Source organism: Polyergus mexicanus, unplaced genomic scaffold (genome assembly GCF_030449975.1).
Source record: "Polyergus mexicanus isolate NDT 795.1 unplaced genomic scaffold, iyPolMexi1.0 SCAF_12, whole genome shotgun sequence".
In the NCBI taxonomy this organism is placed as follows: Eukaryota; Metazoa; Arthropoda; class Insecta; order Hymenoptera; family Formicidae; genus Polyergus; species Polyergus mexicanus.
Genome location: NW_027223332.1, coordinates 2,292,927 through 2,309,988, shown reverse-complemented (window position 1 = coordinate 2,309,988; position 17,062 = coordinate 2,292,927). Strand labels below are relative to the sequence as shown.

Genomic DNA, 17,062 nt, shown 5'->3' with positions numbered 1-17,062 from the left:
CCGTGGGCGCATAAGCAGCCCTGGTACACCTGTAAGTCCTCTCCTTCATCTCTCTCTCCCTATTCCTTCTTCCTCTGCATCTCGCTCGCGTACTACCTCCGTTTATTTTTCTCTCTCTCTCTCCCTCTCTCTCTTTCTTCGCATCTTCGGGGTATCAGTTGCTGATCGATTCAACCCGTGGGTGGTCTCGGCCACCTCGGGTGTACGTACTGTAACCCTACTCTCAGCCAAGACTACCCGGTGTCTCGAAGATTTTCGTCGCGGTTTCTCGCGACGCATCGTCGCTAATATACCTAAACTTGGTGTCGAAATCGGTCACCGTGTATCGATTCGCGAAGGGACGTACTTTATGGCGTTGTATCGCCCGAACGCCAAGAGGTAGCCCATGCACTGAATTCAACGAGCTTGTATCAGAGATACTCGCCCGGCATCGATAATTTTCGAGAAAATATTGAATAGTATTACTAAAAGGAGAAAAAAAATTGTCGTTACGAATATTATATAAAAGACGCTTCCAACGAACGAAGCAAATCCATTATTGGATGTATTATTCGTGCTCTGATTTTTTATAATCGAAAAAAAATTCATCGGGAAGACTTCACCCGGTACATAGAACGATATGAGACGAGGGTGTAAAAGAGACTGTGACAAATGACATACAGGAGTGGTAACCACCAAGACCACCGATGATATCAGATCTACCTTGGCTATCTAAAAGTATCAGTTGGAATCGCTCTTGACCAGTCTCGAAAGTATGCCGGTATGCCAGGATCGTTAACACTTTGGAGACGGCATGGTAGGGCACAAATCACACGACCCAGACAATGTATCTCGTTCCCAAAATGTCAAGTGACTCGTGTCATTCGTATTTCGATATATTTAATATATATTCAATATTTTCAAAACAATGCGATCCTCGTGTAATTTTAATGACATGCCTATTAATGATAGAGAGATCTGTAAATCTTCCTCTTTATCATGGTAGCGCACACGGAATATATACATATATGGAGGATCTATTACATTTTTCGATAAGCATCGCTTAAAGAAAAATATTACAAAACGAAAGTATAACGTCCTTGCATTTCCCGGTGTTATAAACTAATATGATATATATATATATATATGTTTCTACGTCCGTTGCATTATGAGTTATGCGCACGAAGGAGATATGATCTCGCCTTTATCGAGTTTAGACCCGTAATGTCACGCTAACGTAAGACGTATGCGTCTCATTAATTCGCATTTGCAACAGGTCGACCGTAGATACAGGAGCCCAACCGGCCGCGCGAGGACTCTCATTGTCGCGTTTGAGATCTCACTTTCGAGCCCCGCATATCTAGTAGCTTACTGCGCTCCCCCGATTAATCTACGAGGGGTCGACAAATCAAAAGCGACGTACTTACATGCATTTATCCGAACGCTGATATATCGCATCGCGCGCGGCGTAAGCGAATTCTTTTCAAATCGGCTGACGCGACGCGCTTTTGCACGATATAAATTCGCGATTTCTCAGACGCAACGAAAATGCACACGTTTACCGTCTTTATATTATAAGTGGAAAAAATGATCGACCTAAGATAAATCGATGCGCGAGAAATTTAGTGCGGTTCTGGTGTTAGTTCGATATACAGGGTGTCCTCAATTTAAATGGCAAAACTTCAAGAGCGTGTAGGAGACCGAAAAACTAAGACATGAAGTCCTTTAGAAGTTTGCTCGTTTTTGCTCCATTTTAGAGAAAATCGTAAAAATTCAATCTCTCATTGTCCGTTGTTCTCTCGAGTCGATTGGCACCGAATAAACTTTTTGCTTCAAGGTTCCTTACATATGTAAACACTTGATGTTATCCTTTACGGTGCCAATCGATTCAAGAGAGCAATTAAGAGACCGAATCATAGACGCGGTGCACCAAATATCACTAGAACAATGTCTAGCTGCAATTAATGAGGTCAGTGCTAGATGTAACGCTTGCGTCGCTGCAAGAGTGCAACATTTTGAACAATATCTGCATTACATAGATGATAACATAAATAAAATATAAATAAATAAGTAAAAAAACGAAAACTTGTTTTGTTTCTTTTTCTGTGATTTTTTCCAAAATGGAGCAAAAACGAGCAAACCTCTAAAGGACTTTGTGTTAACTTTTCGGTTCCCTACACGCTCCTGAAGTTTTGCCATTTAAATTGAGGACACCCTGTATATTATTTATCACAAAAACAAGAGCACATCTGAAAATGAAGAAGTCCCATCGCAATTATTTATATATATTCTTCTGTCGTTCTATACCATAATCAAGATTATTAATCGTCGCGAAAAAATTCGCAGCATGAGATTTTCTATCGCATTATCTTAAGAAGAACAATGTCGGATGATCGGAAATGAAGGGGCGGGTACGAATCCTACGGATACTTTTACGATGGAATATATTCCTCTCTCTCTCTCTCTCTCTCTCTCTCTCTCTCTCTCTTCGCTGCGATTCTACGTTTGCCATTTTTTTCCCCGTCACATTAGCACAATAGATTTTTTTTTCTCGTCCCACGGCATGAAACGTTAAGAAGACAGCAAGTTTTGTGCCGCCGGGTTAAACACGTCGGAACAGTCGCTCTCGCCTACTTCCATCGCTTCTTGTTCTCCCGCCGGAGAGAGGCGCGAGAAACGAGATACGAGAATGAGATACGACGGAAGTGCGACACCGCAGAGCCGTAAGGTAGCCTACCTTATGAATCCTCGCGCCGATACGTATGGTGCGGGTAGTAAGTACGAGCGTTACGTGCCGCCGAGAGGCGCGTACGCGTCTCTACGGGGGTGGTCCGCGTTTCTCGCGCCGGTGCCGAGAAAACCAGTCGCTAATCATGTTCCCCGTTATACGCATCGTCGACGTATCCGCTACGTCTCCTCGCTGCCACCGGCGGTCGTTGTGGTTGGCGGTAACACGGCGATGCATTATCCGCGGCAGCTCGGGTGCTACCTGCGCCTGTCAACCTACGCGTCGCGTCGTTATCGAATTTCACAACGAATTATTTTTCGCCGCTATCTGTATTCCGTATTCACGGATTCGTTAAGAATCGCGATGCAAAACAGACCTTTATTCGAGAATAAAAAATTTAAGACAATGTTAGATGAGTTGAATTAATTTTTCTTTGTCAACATAATTATATAACGATAACTCTTGCAGCTATAAAATAGTATTAGAGAAGGAGATAGATAGCGTTACAAATTACAAAATTATACGAAAAGGGGGTATCTAATTAAATGTTTAATAGAAAAAGTCAATTCTGTAGGAATTCATACTTGAAACAAGTTGCCGAAACACACAATACACAACTTGTACACGGATTATGTAATTTAAGGAAAATTTGACAGACACACGATGGTGATATTATCTTACGTGAAGATGAGACGTTAGATTGTGTTCGCAGTCTTGTACCCCACGCAGGCTGCCCCTGCGTTCGCACAAGCTTTCGCGTCGATCAGCCGCGGCGCATTCTCGAGGAACGAAACGTCGAACACGTGTCACGTTCAACCAACGACACGCGGGCGCACCTAATCATACAACGGTGGTACGCGCGATGCGTGTACTTGTGAGTTTCTCGCTCCTAGGTGGTACCATACGGAGTACACACAATACCGAGCGAGTTGTATGCTGCAACGGTGAAACCCGGCAGGATTTCACGGCGCAGAAATCTTAATTCCTGGAAGAGAGAAGAGGAGGAAACGGGCGAGAGAGCGTCGAACGGCGGGAACGAGGGACAGAGGAGGGGGGGGGGAAAGGAACGGAGAGGGAGAGAGAATAGGAATGAGAGGAGAGAAGGAGGAAACGATTCTCGGGAGCTTCGTCCGATGGTTATACGAGGATAATGCAGATAAATCGTAATCCCAACGCCACGAAACGAGTGCCGATTAATTTCGAGATGAGCCCTGTCAAAATACAGGCGCGCCGTGAGGCCCGCTGTTCTTCCGCGGGTACGAGAGCTAATCTTGACTAATAACTGTCGCAACTGCGAGAGGCGAAAAGATAGGGCCCGTTATGGGTCTCTATGAGAGGCGACGGAGCGGCGTCTTTTCGCTGTCCTATACGCCGGCATCGTATCGTCTCACGATACATACATTCATAGATCAGAGATTATAAACCAATCGTTTTTTTTTCTCCGTATGAAAAATTTATCGTAAGAGGGATGCTTACCGCTGACTCGGTTTCTCAGATCGACGCGCATTTCATTTCATTTACAAAAACAACGGGAGAGAAAAATATTTCTATTATGTAAAAACATATATAATTAACAATTTTATATAATTAAATTATAATATTAAGTTTCTCAGACGCAATGTTGTCGCAAGCGAAAGAAATACGCTAGGAACAGACAAAAATTTTGAGAAATGTCAAATATATATCTAAAATTGGAAATAATTATAACAGGAAACACGCAATATACAGAATATTTTTTTTTTTTTTTAACGGATATACACAAGCTTATCCTTCAGTTATTTTAAGATTTATGATTTAAATAAGTTACCGAAACGATTCAATATTGAAAATGCAGAAGGGAAAGAAAAAGATTGCGCCCAGAAACGACATCGAGAGATACTTTATGGTAAATCATAATCGAGATCATTGCCAAGCGATGCGAATGCATGCGATTTACTCTTGCCGAGATCAGCCGAGGCGTTCGTTCTAAATCCGAGATTGGGCACTTAGCAAAAGGCGAGAGATGTCGGCCGACGGCGCGAAACGCCGCTCGTTTTACCGAGGCATTTCTCTCGACTACGTGACCGACCATCCCTCGAATGACATTATACGCTGACCCCGCCGTACAGTCGATCCACAAAAGGGGCAACGAATGATCCGTTCGCGATTCTGCCTGCAAGAGTAGCCGGCAAGAGATCGCCTCTCGTCACGCGATTATAATCGATCTAAGGAGAGATCCCTTTCTTACAAGAAATACGATTTCACACGTGGGAAAGTCAGTACGTATCACCGAACCGGAAGTGCGTCGATCGAATCGATCGTTCGTTCAATATCGTGCGGCCGGATCGTAAAGAGTGTTTTCTTTCGAGATAAGCTTGTCGATGAGTTGCGGCAAGATTGATCGCTGAAGAAATGGCGTGACCGAAAGGTTTGTATGCTCGCTTAATTGCACACAGAGAAAGAGAGAGAGAGAGAGAGAGAGAGAGAGAGAGAGAGAGAACTCGGAGGTTTTTATTACGCCGCCGTTACATTCTGCCGCGAAGCACGCGATCCCTGAGACGTTAGGAACAAAGTATTACGATCATAAATAAGGGTGGCGTAATTACTTTAACAATTACCATTATCTCCGTTTCCCCTTCTGCCGCCTTCTGACGTTGTTTGCCATTTAAACCTTTCGCGATCTTTCTTGCGATGTATCTTCTTTGAGAATTTTCTGCATTAAAGGAGAGTGAATATACTCGCCTCTTGTTTTCGCGTTTTGACTTTTCGGCCGAAATCTGTAATTAAAGAATATATTATTATTATTATTATTATATTTATATATTTCATTCGCCTCTACACAAAATAATGTAATACGATATAAAAATGACATAAAATCTCCATTTTTTTCTGTTCTTGAAATTTAATATCGGGATTTTATAATATCTAACATACATAATTTTAAATATATATATATATATAATATTCTTATTAATATTAAATATACATAATATATATATTTTAAACATACATAATATTCTTCGATGTTGAAATAACTAGAATTTTTTATAGAATTTGACTTTTAGTATCTCTAGGTAAAAAATTGACATGACACGTTTATAAGTATGCTTTATAAAAGTATTAAAGTATAAAATGTAAAATTTCTAAAATCTTAGGCTTAATAAATTTAATCCAAAGAAACATTATAGGCACACCGCGTGTCATCGATCTCTGAATCTTTCGAAGATACGGGATCGATGATCCCTACAGACATTATCTGAATGGAGTGTACGAGAACGAACGCAGCTAAAGTGTTCGGGGAGCAATCAGCGTTAAGTACAGCGATTCCCCGAGAACCATGACGCCATCTTGTTACGTGAGCGTCGTTTGTCTCTGACATATGATCCAGGGAACCCGTTGGTTGCCTTTTACCTGTGTCAGTTTCTTGCACGTACGCCGGGTACCGCCGTCGAACGCGATGGGACCCGCGGAGGAGGTCTGAGCGAGCGAGCGAGCGGGGATCTGGATCGAAGATCGGAGATGGATACACGCTAGTGAAACAAATCGATTCCGATGATAAGCCTCGATCGAATCCAACGAGCCGGTAATTTGCCAAAGAATCAGCCGGCGCAAATGTGCCGGACCGTATTAGGAGTATCAGCCACATATGTATATGCGTCAGACAGATTCCGATTTTTCTTCCAGAGACGATTGAGAGAGAGAGAGAGACGACTGTTTTCTTATCATACGATATTTGCATCATATTCTGGATTACGTCAAGTGTTACTTTGAAGAGAGTGTCCAGCTTGAATAGTCGACAATACATTCTAGCGTCCGTATAATTTTCATAGATTCCAAGTGTCAATCAATATCACGTTCACGTCTGCATGAATTCTGACACGAGTACAATTGGTAGCAATCGTTCTTGCATATAATGAGATATGATTGCTAGCGAATCAGTTGAAGCATTAGATTTATAATGCATTCAATTAAAGGAATGTCATCGTCAAAGGTTGACTGAGAGTCAAGAAGAATGATATTTTTAAAGAAAACATTACACAATTCCCGATACAAATTATTTTTAAATCTCTTATTATATACTTTTAAATATAACATAAACATAGACTATATTTAATATTACGTTGTTGTATAATGTCGTACCATTAACGTAAAGTAAGTACAGTTGATCAAATCCTCTTTCAATTCGTTACGCGTGCGGAAAGCGAGTAGCGGCGCGTTGAAATTCCACGCGTGAGAATGTCGTAAACTTTAGCGACGAAGCGGGATCCGCGAATACCATTGCTCCATTTAACGTCCCCTTCGATATAATGAATTTGCTTTCACATCACTGTCTCTCGTTCGATCGTAACATTCCAAGACCATTTGTTATCGGTCGCATTCAAGTATCCCGGAAAACGTAGCCAGATCGATCCGTTGCGGCTGGGATCGATTAACGCAATCTACATGCGATCGAAAGAATATACAATATGTATATCTATCTTTGAAATAGATCTGAATAGCCATTCTTTAACGGCGATGGCGGCTGGAATCGACCAGGTGTCGAAGATCACGATCTCGATCTCGATCATACTTTTGGGGACGAGATGAGAAAAGGGGGGCACAAGTCGCGCAGCGAAGAGAGGAAAGGGAACAACGATGGGATCCCAAGAGTGTTCGCGCATCGGCCACTTCCCATGTTAATATCCGGTTATGCGTAAGGTATGGAGGCGTACGGCCAGTTTGCATGGAAACTAAGGCATTACCGTCGTGGACCACCGGAGTCGAACCACTCGTCGAACGGCCCTGTTTGCCGACACCTCGGTGGACGACTCGCCGGAGCACCCTACTCTTCTTATCTCTCCCCTTCCTTCTTTATCCTCCGCACAGCTGTTGCCTTCTCACTCGCGCCTGTTCTCAGCTCGTACCCGCCATTCTCCCATTCTTACTCCCTCGACGTTTCCTTCTCTCATTCACCGCGGATGTTCAGATTACGCCAAAGTATCATCGCCGGATCATTGCGGCGGCGGTTTTATCGATATCGGCAGGGCCGGCCGTTCAGGTCTAGGGGCCGCCGCGACCTATCGGCGTTAACGATCGCGCCTAGCATCGTATCGACGATCGGCGAATTAAATAGCGAAACCGAATCGCTCACATCTCGCGCTCCTTTCGGATAGATAAGATCGATGCTGGGAATCGCGTTGCAAACTGTGTGAGATAGCGCGCGACGTTTCGGGAAAGCTTCGTTGTTGTTCTAGTCATTGTTTATTTCTCTCATGTTCGATGAATGTAATAAAATTTTAGTTTTGTTATGTTTACATCGTCGAAAGATATCTTATATAGAGCGTTGTTTCTTTCGTCTAATTTCTTCTCTTCATCTCTTCTTTCTTTCTCGTATGTTATCTGTCTTTTCTCTTTAAAGTATTATCCTACGAGAGAAAGTTTTCTCACAGGGGCCGTTAGATTGGGTGTCAATTAGACGTGGGCGGTCCATCACACAGATTTGCCTTACTCGGAAATTTTTATTTGGATGCCGGAGAACACGTTTCTCTTTTGCTCTTCTCCTTCTCATTTTCTCTTTCTTCAAGGAATTTCTTCGATATTTGTCGACATTCTTCTTCATAACAAACTAATTTAAATTAATCAAAAAATTCATTCGACAATATTAAATAAATAAGAATTCAAAAAATCTGAAGCCTCGTACATTACGCAAAGATAATGATAAATGTACTAATAATTCAATTAAAATTTAATAAAATGTTATGTGTATTAATATACATATGAATAAAATTAGGAAAGAACAGAATCAAAGATCAGAATCCCAATAGTCATATTCAGTCGCTGCATTCTCGCACTGTTCGCATATCGACAGATCGCTTTCTGATACGGCCCTGCTACATTTGAGACAGCTCGACTATGCTTCCATACGCTGGATCTAAAAAGCTGATCGGCGCCCACACTAGGCTTAAGGAGGTTCAAAGTTTCCTCCGCAGTCGTTTATGCCTTATTTATTCTCGTAATTTACTCCCACACGGCCCTTGCGCGCTGGCAATTTACTTTACGACGATCATATCTGAAAGTGGCCGGTAGAGAGAATGCTGCCCGGATCTACACCGAAGTGGCCTGAGATCGCGCGGATCGGGGCCCCTGTTCGCAGCGGCGGCCCTGAATAATGGGCCCAACGAGGGAAGGTAGGAAAGAAAATGGGCGATGACGCGCCGGTGAAAAAAAAAAAAAAGGAAGAAAATTTAACGGAGAGAAGAGAGCGGCCGCGCGTCTCCTCGCGTTCATCCGCGACGGCGATTTATGGACTGTCGACGCGAAATATAAAAAGCCGCGGCGAGCATCGAGCTTATACTCACAGCGGATACTTTACGATTCTTAAATGTCGCGACCGCGGGAAGGCCGCCGTTTCGCAGTGACGTCGTCGGTTTCGATCTCGTCGCCGAGGGGGACTCTTTTTCGCCGATTCCGGATTTCAAGCTGGCGTGACAAAACTGCAAAACTATGTTAAAATGAAAGAGCGAGTGTATACATATCTCTAATTAAGATTATATCGAAGATGTATTTTAAATCGAGACGCAATAATGCTTCAATGTTAGAGAAATTATATATGCGCGCGAAGAAAACGCGTCGTCTCCGATACGTCGCGCCGTTATTTATAATGTATAATCGGTTTCCGCGATAGGTATCTCTGAAATGCGACCTCTGACAAGCGGAGGACATCGAAAGTGCTTAAACGGCGTTGAAAGGGGGATCGTGTCGCACCAGGTATTCCTTCCTATAATGAATCGCAATTACTGCTTACACCGATATTCGCGCTTTCGCGCGCGTACAACCTTCGACGGAGTTTACAATTAAATCAATCGAATCAATATTACAAGCTGCTACAAGCGCGCCGCATTCGCGGAATAGATTTACCGATACTTGAAGGATATCTGGATTCTTAAGCACTCGTCGTCGAGAAGATGAGCCGTTTAAAGGTCTGAGTAAGATGGCATATGTTAAGCGTATTCAAAATGTAAGGATTCCAGAGACACTTTCACGATTTAATTAAAATAGAAGATGATACGCTGATCAGAGTCGATAATGCCGCTATATTTTATGAGACTATATATAGATAGAATACATACCAAGGTTCTAGAATACCGTCCCGTAATGCTTGCATCATCAGAGATTTTAAGGCTTTCTACGAGTTGCTACTTGAACGCGGTGCCATTTTTTAGAAACTCAAGATAATTGATTGCGATTACATATTGACGGTCTAGACCTGTTGCACTCTCTGACACTCTCGCTTACACAATCCCCTACTTACGACTTACCCACAAAGACTTTCTCTTATTCTATTCTTAATTACATGTACTACTTCTGTATCCTACTTGCACATCTCTTATCCATCTGTACATACTTTCTATATTATTATTATTTACAATTTTTTTGTTCCACTATCATAGATAATGCGTAGAATTGTTCCTTACTCTCTTAAATAGAATCAATATATTATTACAGAAAAGCAGATGATTAGTATCGCTAATCCTCCGTTAGTCACAATATTTTTTACCTAAGGTATTAGGATGGATAAAGAAAAATTGAAATGATAATAATACGGCTTAAAATAAATGAATTGGTATCAATGGTGACAAATATAATTTTTATTTTAATCTGTTTTCACATGCTCATTCATCAATCTTTTAATGTTGCATATCAGTTATAATATGTATCTATTGGATATTGCGACTAACAGAGGGATGGCAATGTAAATCAGTGATATCTCATTGAGAGATTTAATTAGTGATAATGGTAGTTTCAATCAGTGATATATTTCAAAATATGTCTTACAATATTATATATATGAGAAAAATTTGTAGCAATATATTTTATTAAAAAAATATCTGATCTAGAAATGTTTGAATAGTCAATATTTTCAATAGTCTTGTCCATTTCTTGTAGATTATATTTTAAGGATAGAAAATATTTAATTCTAAATTTGAATACTATTACCATATATAATAGTTATATTTTTCATTCTAGATATGTGTATATTGGAGGTTTTCTTAAAAAATAAAAATACAAAATAGAAAAAAATTTTTAAACTTACATCTTGTAAATATATATGATTATTGCTGATCTCTTTTAATAAAATCTTAATGCGAATGGTTTTACTTAATATCAATGAAATACCTATTGACTTTTGGTGAAACTTGTCTCATTACTATAATCGATAACATTTTCACTGATTTAAAAGAATATAATTTATAATTTTATGACTAAAAGATTATTTTTGACACTCAATAAAGGATGCTGAACGATAATAATAATGTTCACTCTTATAAATAACTCGCGAATTTCATGTACGTGACGAATAAATATGCGTCGTTATTTTCGCCAGATTTCGTATCGCGTATATCCCGCGTTTCTTTTTTGAAAAAAGATCTCGTACGTCGGGCACGCGGAATGGAATTTTAAGCATTCGTACCCATTCAAGCCCGGATCGACGTCCAGGTGGATAACATCCCATCGGACATGGGCGTCGCTGATGGTATTAACGCGGCAGCGTAATCGCCGCTAACAAGGATCTTTAAATTACAGACCGCCGATAAATATCGCACGGGACCGCAGAATCCACCCGGATATGACGGTCCAATTACGCAAGTGTATTTATATTCATCCGTCGCCATGTTCATTTTCGTGTGCGTGATTTAATAAGAAAAATACGAATGAAATGTATCGAAAAGAATCGAAAGACTGGCTGCCTGCCCGTTGCCAAAATCGATTACGTTTCTAATGCGAGGCGAATCAAATATTCTTTAAATGTAAACAAATTTCAATCAATTTTTTTTCCATCGGATTGCTTGTCGTAATATCATTCTTAATAAATCACGGTTAGTCTCTAGAGAGATGAAGAGAGATACCGCAAAACTAAAATTCGTTAAATAACGTTAATCGCAAATCCACCGCACGCAGTCAAAAGCGAAGGAGATAATTAAACGGTGAAAAGAGCCTCGTGTGAACGGACGATACGGTATCGGCGTGGTAGCAACGATAATTTCGCGAGAATTGAATTTGCCAATTAGCAACGCAAGAGGCACGGGAGTAATTCGGGGGCGCCCCCCGAATTGGCCGGTGAAAACAGCGCGGACACACGCGGCGTCGGGCGTTAACGGGCGCAAAATGAATTATCGTTTATACGCGGCTCGCTCGCCGCGTGCAAATTTGCATTGGCGTGACGGGCCCTGCCCGTCCCGACCCGGGCCCGGCGCGGGTTGTCCGCGGGCCCCGTTCCGCGAGGCCGCGTAGCCCCACTTCGCACCTTCGGCAACGGCATAAACTGCCCACTGTGTACGTCGTGCCGCGCGTTTATTTATTCCGATGCCGGCCGGTAGCTTTATGGCGGAAAATTAGCGAGGGTTATACGCGAATGCTGCGACTTGTCGCCACTTAGAGCCGTCGATGCATTGAGAGTTTCTTTAATGGACGAGACGACACGCCCTCCTTAGCGCCCTTTTTAACACCTATCGGTGAGCATCGCCCGCGCCAAAAGGCGCTCCTTAAAGGCATCTTTAAAAAGCAGGATACGCGCGCGCGAGCGCTACGGCTAAAATCGGAGAGGAAGGTCGATTAGCGAGTTCCGCGGCTCGATTTCATCCCGCTCGTTCGCTCACAAGTGGACGCTTTTACGACTCCTCGACGGTTAGTCGCATTGTTCGACGGGAAGTGGAGAAAGGTGAGCGCGTGACGAAAGCTGCGTCTCTTGAAAGCGGAACGACGTCGCTCGCTGAATGGGATGCGTGTTTTAGCATCTCGCACGTTTAGAGAACGCGGCTATTCGTTTGATTGGATAATGGCAGCAGCACACATATATACACACACGCACACGTATGGAAGGATACAATCTTCTTACAATTTTCTATTAAATATGAACCGAACCGAAAAATGGAAAAAAATATTTATCAATCAAATATTTATCGATGAATCATCGATTTCCTAAAATCTCTTACTGTCTTTAATTAATTTCTCAATTTCGGGAAATTGATGCATTATATCGCATATTTTATTACAAGTAATCTTTATTTAAGATGGAAATTATGATATTTACGGAACCAACCAATATACATATATGTACTGTAATAAAAAAGGCGATATATTTCGCGGAGTATTGTGTGTCCGTTTAAAATTCTTCCTTTATAAAATCAGCATTATTAATGAAACACTTATCAAGCAATGACTTACTCAATACCGTTAACGATTTCCGACGTTAGCTTTGAGCGTCAGTTATTGAAAGTCGCAAATTGGAGATGCTTGTCAACGCGTTTTTGATCCACCTAGGTAGAATTAGGCACGTAAAAGACGAGTCGCGACGCACTTTCTCGCGGTTCGCGTTTACATCTTTCCTCCCCCTCTCTTTTCTCCTCTCTTCGAGATCTTCTACGCACTGAATTCTCAAGTGTGCCGTCTCGTCTTCGAGATTTTCCTCGAGAGTTCTCCATAACTCTGATGTGACGAGTGGACAACCCGTGACGGGTTATCCATACTGTTTACGCACCATTGAGTTCCATATGTCGAGAATTACCTCGAACTAATTCGAGAAAAATCAATAAGAATCGCGTAGAACGACACGCATCTCTCGCTGATTCTTCGTGTGATTGATTTTGCACGATTAATATATGATAAAGCGATAGTTATTAATAATAAAGCTCAGTTTAGTTACCGAATACTCTTCAAAATAAGTGACGTCTATAATAATAATAATAATAATATTAAAATATTTTAATTTAGTTTACATCGCGCAAGAGTGAAGAAAATCAAATTAAAATATATTAATAAATGATAAGCTTTAAAGAAATACTGAGATGTCGACATTAAACATTTCGAATAATGCAACTGATGCAATTAAAATATTTTCACCAAAATATAAAAATATCTCCTCATACAGTATTATATTTATTTCGTGTACGATAAGCTTTTAAACGGAGACAATCGTAGAAAATCGTTGGACTTTAGAAACTCTCTCGGCAGCCTATATGTCGCCATGAAATTGCACAGGCATCAATCGTGCAAGGCATCATGCTGGTAACAGCCAGCCGTAATCGTCTGTCGTCGGCGATAAAAAATATCGAGTAGCGAGGGAGAACTCGCGAAAAAGTTATATCGTCGACATTGCGTCGATGGCGCGAGATCTAGCGTACTCGTGCGTATGAAGAGAAGCTACCGCACCGACGTGACGTGTAGCCGATGCGTCTCGCTTTCAAGATTTCCCTCGAGGGTACTCCGGAACTTCTCTCCGCGACGGCGGCGGCGGACTACCTACGAGAAAAAGAGAGGGGTACCTGCATCTCTCCGTTAAGTTACAGCGACTGGCGCTTAACCCCTGACACGACGCACAATAGCCAGACGGGACTCCATAATTGTTATTTTAATAAGCTAATTTTCGCTGCGTTCGACCGGCGCGAACCACACACGGGTGGAACACACCGGAGCGACATGGAACGAAAGAGGAAGAAAGAGGAAAGAAGGGAGAAATAGTAGAGAAAGGAAAGGAAAGCGAGAGAGAGAGAGAGAGAGAGAGAGAGAGAGAGAGAAGAGAAAGAAAAAAGATGAGAAGGTGCACTGGGTAAGGCTTCATCGACGGTTACGTCGGACGCGTCGAGATTAACGGCCATACTTCCGAGGGGTTTGACGATTTACCCGTAATAAATGTAGCCACGCTTCTTACACCGCGATTCGTCCCTGTCGTGTAGTCTTTTCCGCGAAAGTGTCCTTCCACGGTTGCGTTTTCTGGGCTCATCGTTCCGGGTGTACACGCCCCGGAGATTGTTGCATATTCGCGCGATGCAGTTTCTTGTAAACGAGACGCAGCGTCTTGTCAAATAAAAATAATCGCGCTCATCGAAATTGCGTATTAAAAATTGTGTTAAAAATTCAAGGAATTCAATTCACAACAAGTTATAATCATTTTGACAATCGCGCAAATCGAAACAAAAATAAAATATACAATAAGAATATAAATAATAAAATAAAAATCAAATATCAGTTTAAACTGCTTTTGATTCAGAGGCAGTTTGATAAAAAATTAGAGACATTTAAGTAAAAAGAATTATTTAAAGTCATATAAAAAACATGTGACTATAAAAAATTGACTTTCTCTATACTCGAGCCGTATCTTTCAACGCAAGCTTTAATCAATTTCTACTTTATGGCGCATAAATACTTTTCTCCGAGCCATTCATAGCTTTTACGCGTTGCATCGATTGAACGAGCAAATGTCACAGCATTTAGCGATTGTTTACAAACTCCACATACCGCTCCAAACAATCTCTCTGTAAAAGTGCATTTCTTGGTGCGAATTATGATTTTTTTTCTCGGATACAAGTTTTATAATAAAAATGATATATAATAACGTAGAAATTTTTATGGAGATTTATCTCATCACGCTATCAACTTGTTACTACATCAATTCTGTCTGATAAAAGTTGTTCAAGATTGCAAGACATGGATAAAAAAATATTAAGAAGGATTGACCCTGAAATATTGAAAGACTAGATACATTTAAATAATGAATTTGGATATAGAAAAACATTTTTTAAAAACAAGATTTCTTTGGAGCACAAGTTTCTAACGAATAAAAAAATACTATATATTTTAATTGTGTGCGCTTATATTTTTATATGTCGCAAAAATAAATCGCATAATTGCATATAATTTGCAAATTCTTTACTTTTTTGAAAAATATTTTCTTATTACGGGGATCTTTCAGATACAATATTACCTTTGACGGGATTCAATTCTACGTTACTACTGCAAGGGTTAAGAGAAAGAGAGAGAAGCCGAGATGAAAATGCGGCGCGATTAATTCGGCCGAGATAAATCGTAATGAGCTTATCGCTCGGCCAGCCGGTCGCAATATGCGATTCCGCATCGCTCGCTTCTAAGCTCCGCGAGCCTCAACGGCGGAACGTTCACTCGCATTAACGGCTTATGGGATTCTCGCGTAACGTATTTACGACGACAAAGAAAAATCTCGGCGCGCGCATAATATACGCTCAAATCCGCTATTCTTCAATTACGCCTCTACTCGCGGGGCCGCGGACTCGACGGACCCTCTTCTCCTTGCGTACGTGCGTGCGTGCATGCATGCGTGCGTGCATACGTGTTTGCGCACGAGCCTGTTGCGCAGGTCGATGTAAGAGTGCGTCGAGTACGGGTTACCACCCGCGGGTCAGAGGTCGGGTATCTTGTAAGAGAAAGAAACGGGGTAGAGGAGGATGGGCGTGGTTCGTATTTGAAGTAGAATCGACCCTCCACCTTCTATTCCCTTCGTTCGAAGGAGGCGCGCATAGACCGTCAAGGATAACGTCGTCGGAAAGCCTCGCGAATTCAAAAGAAATTCTCATCTTATCCCGCCATTCTCGTGTCGCGATATGAACGAGCAGGTCGATCCTCATCTCATCTTCCTCCACGCGGGGCGATTCATTAATTTCTACATTAACGGCGTGTTGGGCGAGGATTTGGATTTTGCTCGTAGCCCGAATAGGATGGCGGGATTTACGGTGTTTGTCGCGCTTAAGGTTTTATTAGTAGCGATTAAGCTTGCTGGTGGCGTACACGATTAGCCGGTACCAAATTATATACGTCGGTGCCGAGCTCGAAACGACAGCATCGCGAAGAACGATCGCATACGAGCGTGCTATCGAGAAATTAGACAAAAGGCCGATACGCATTTTTAATCGGAGAAAGAGACTGGCTCGATTCGACTCGCAACGCGATAAAGTCTCTATATAAACTCTGTAGACGCGTAAGAACGTGGCTCGATCATCGGGGCACGAATGTGGATGATTACATCTCGTAGCTATAAATTTACAATATAACGACGATGGAATTAGAAAGAGACGCAGCTCGCGATCGACGTAAAGATCTTAAACAAATTCCTATACGTAACTCCACAAGTAAGAATCTCGCATGCGTATCACTGACATATCGCTTAATTAATGTCCGACCTCGACGTGTATAAATCAAACGCGTTAATTTTTCAACATATCATTCGAGGACTATAGAACAGATTGTTTTTTTCTGATTACCATGTGTTCGATCGCGTATATATTGATATTAGAAAAATATAAATTTTTCCACACGGCGCGTTAAAGCATTAGTCATTTACCATGTTACAAAGCGGGGGCGACATACGCTATTCGAGGTAATCGTCGTCGTCATCTTGGCGAGATCTATTGATGCGTGAAAGTGAGGACCAGCGGTCGCGAGCAACGAACTGTACGTTATGAATTATTGTTTTCCACCAGGCGCGCGCACGTAGATGACAAAGAAATCGGAGAGAGAGAGAGAGAGAGAGAGAGAGAGAAAGAGACAGAGCGTTCTCGCGTCGCGAGGACGCAGAAAGCACCCGGG

General features: G+C 41.8%; 1 protein-coding gene across 1 annotated transcript in view; it reads right to left on the bottom strand.

The window, feature by feature from the left end:
- Positions 1 to 17,062, bottom strand: part of LOC138938041 (trimethylguanosine synthase-like) — a 109,784-nt gene that overhangs the window by 33,948 nt on the left and 58,774 nt on the right. The window contains exon 3 of the mRNA XM_070304754.1: positions 5,305 to 5,463. The gene's annotated coding sequence lies outside the window, so the exon portion shown is untranslated. The remainder of the gene's footprint in view (positions 1 to 5,304; positions 5,464 to 17,062) is intronic.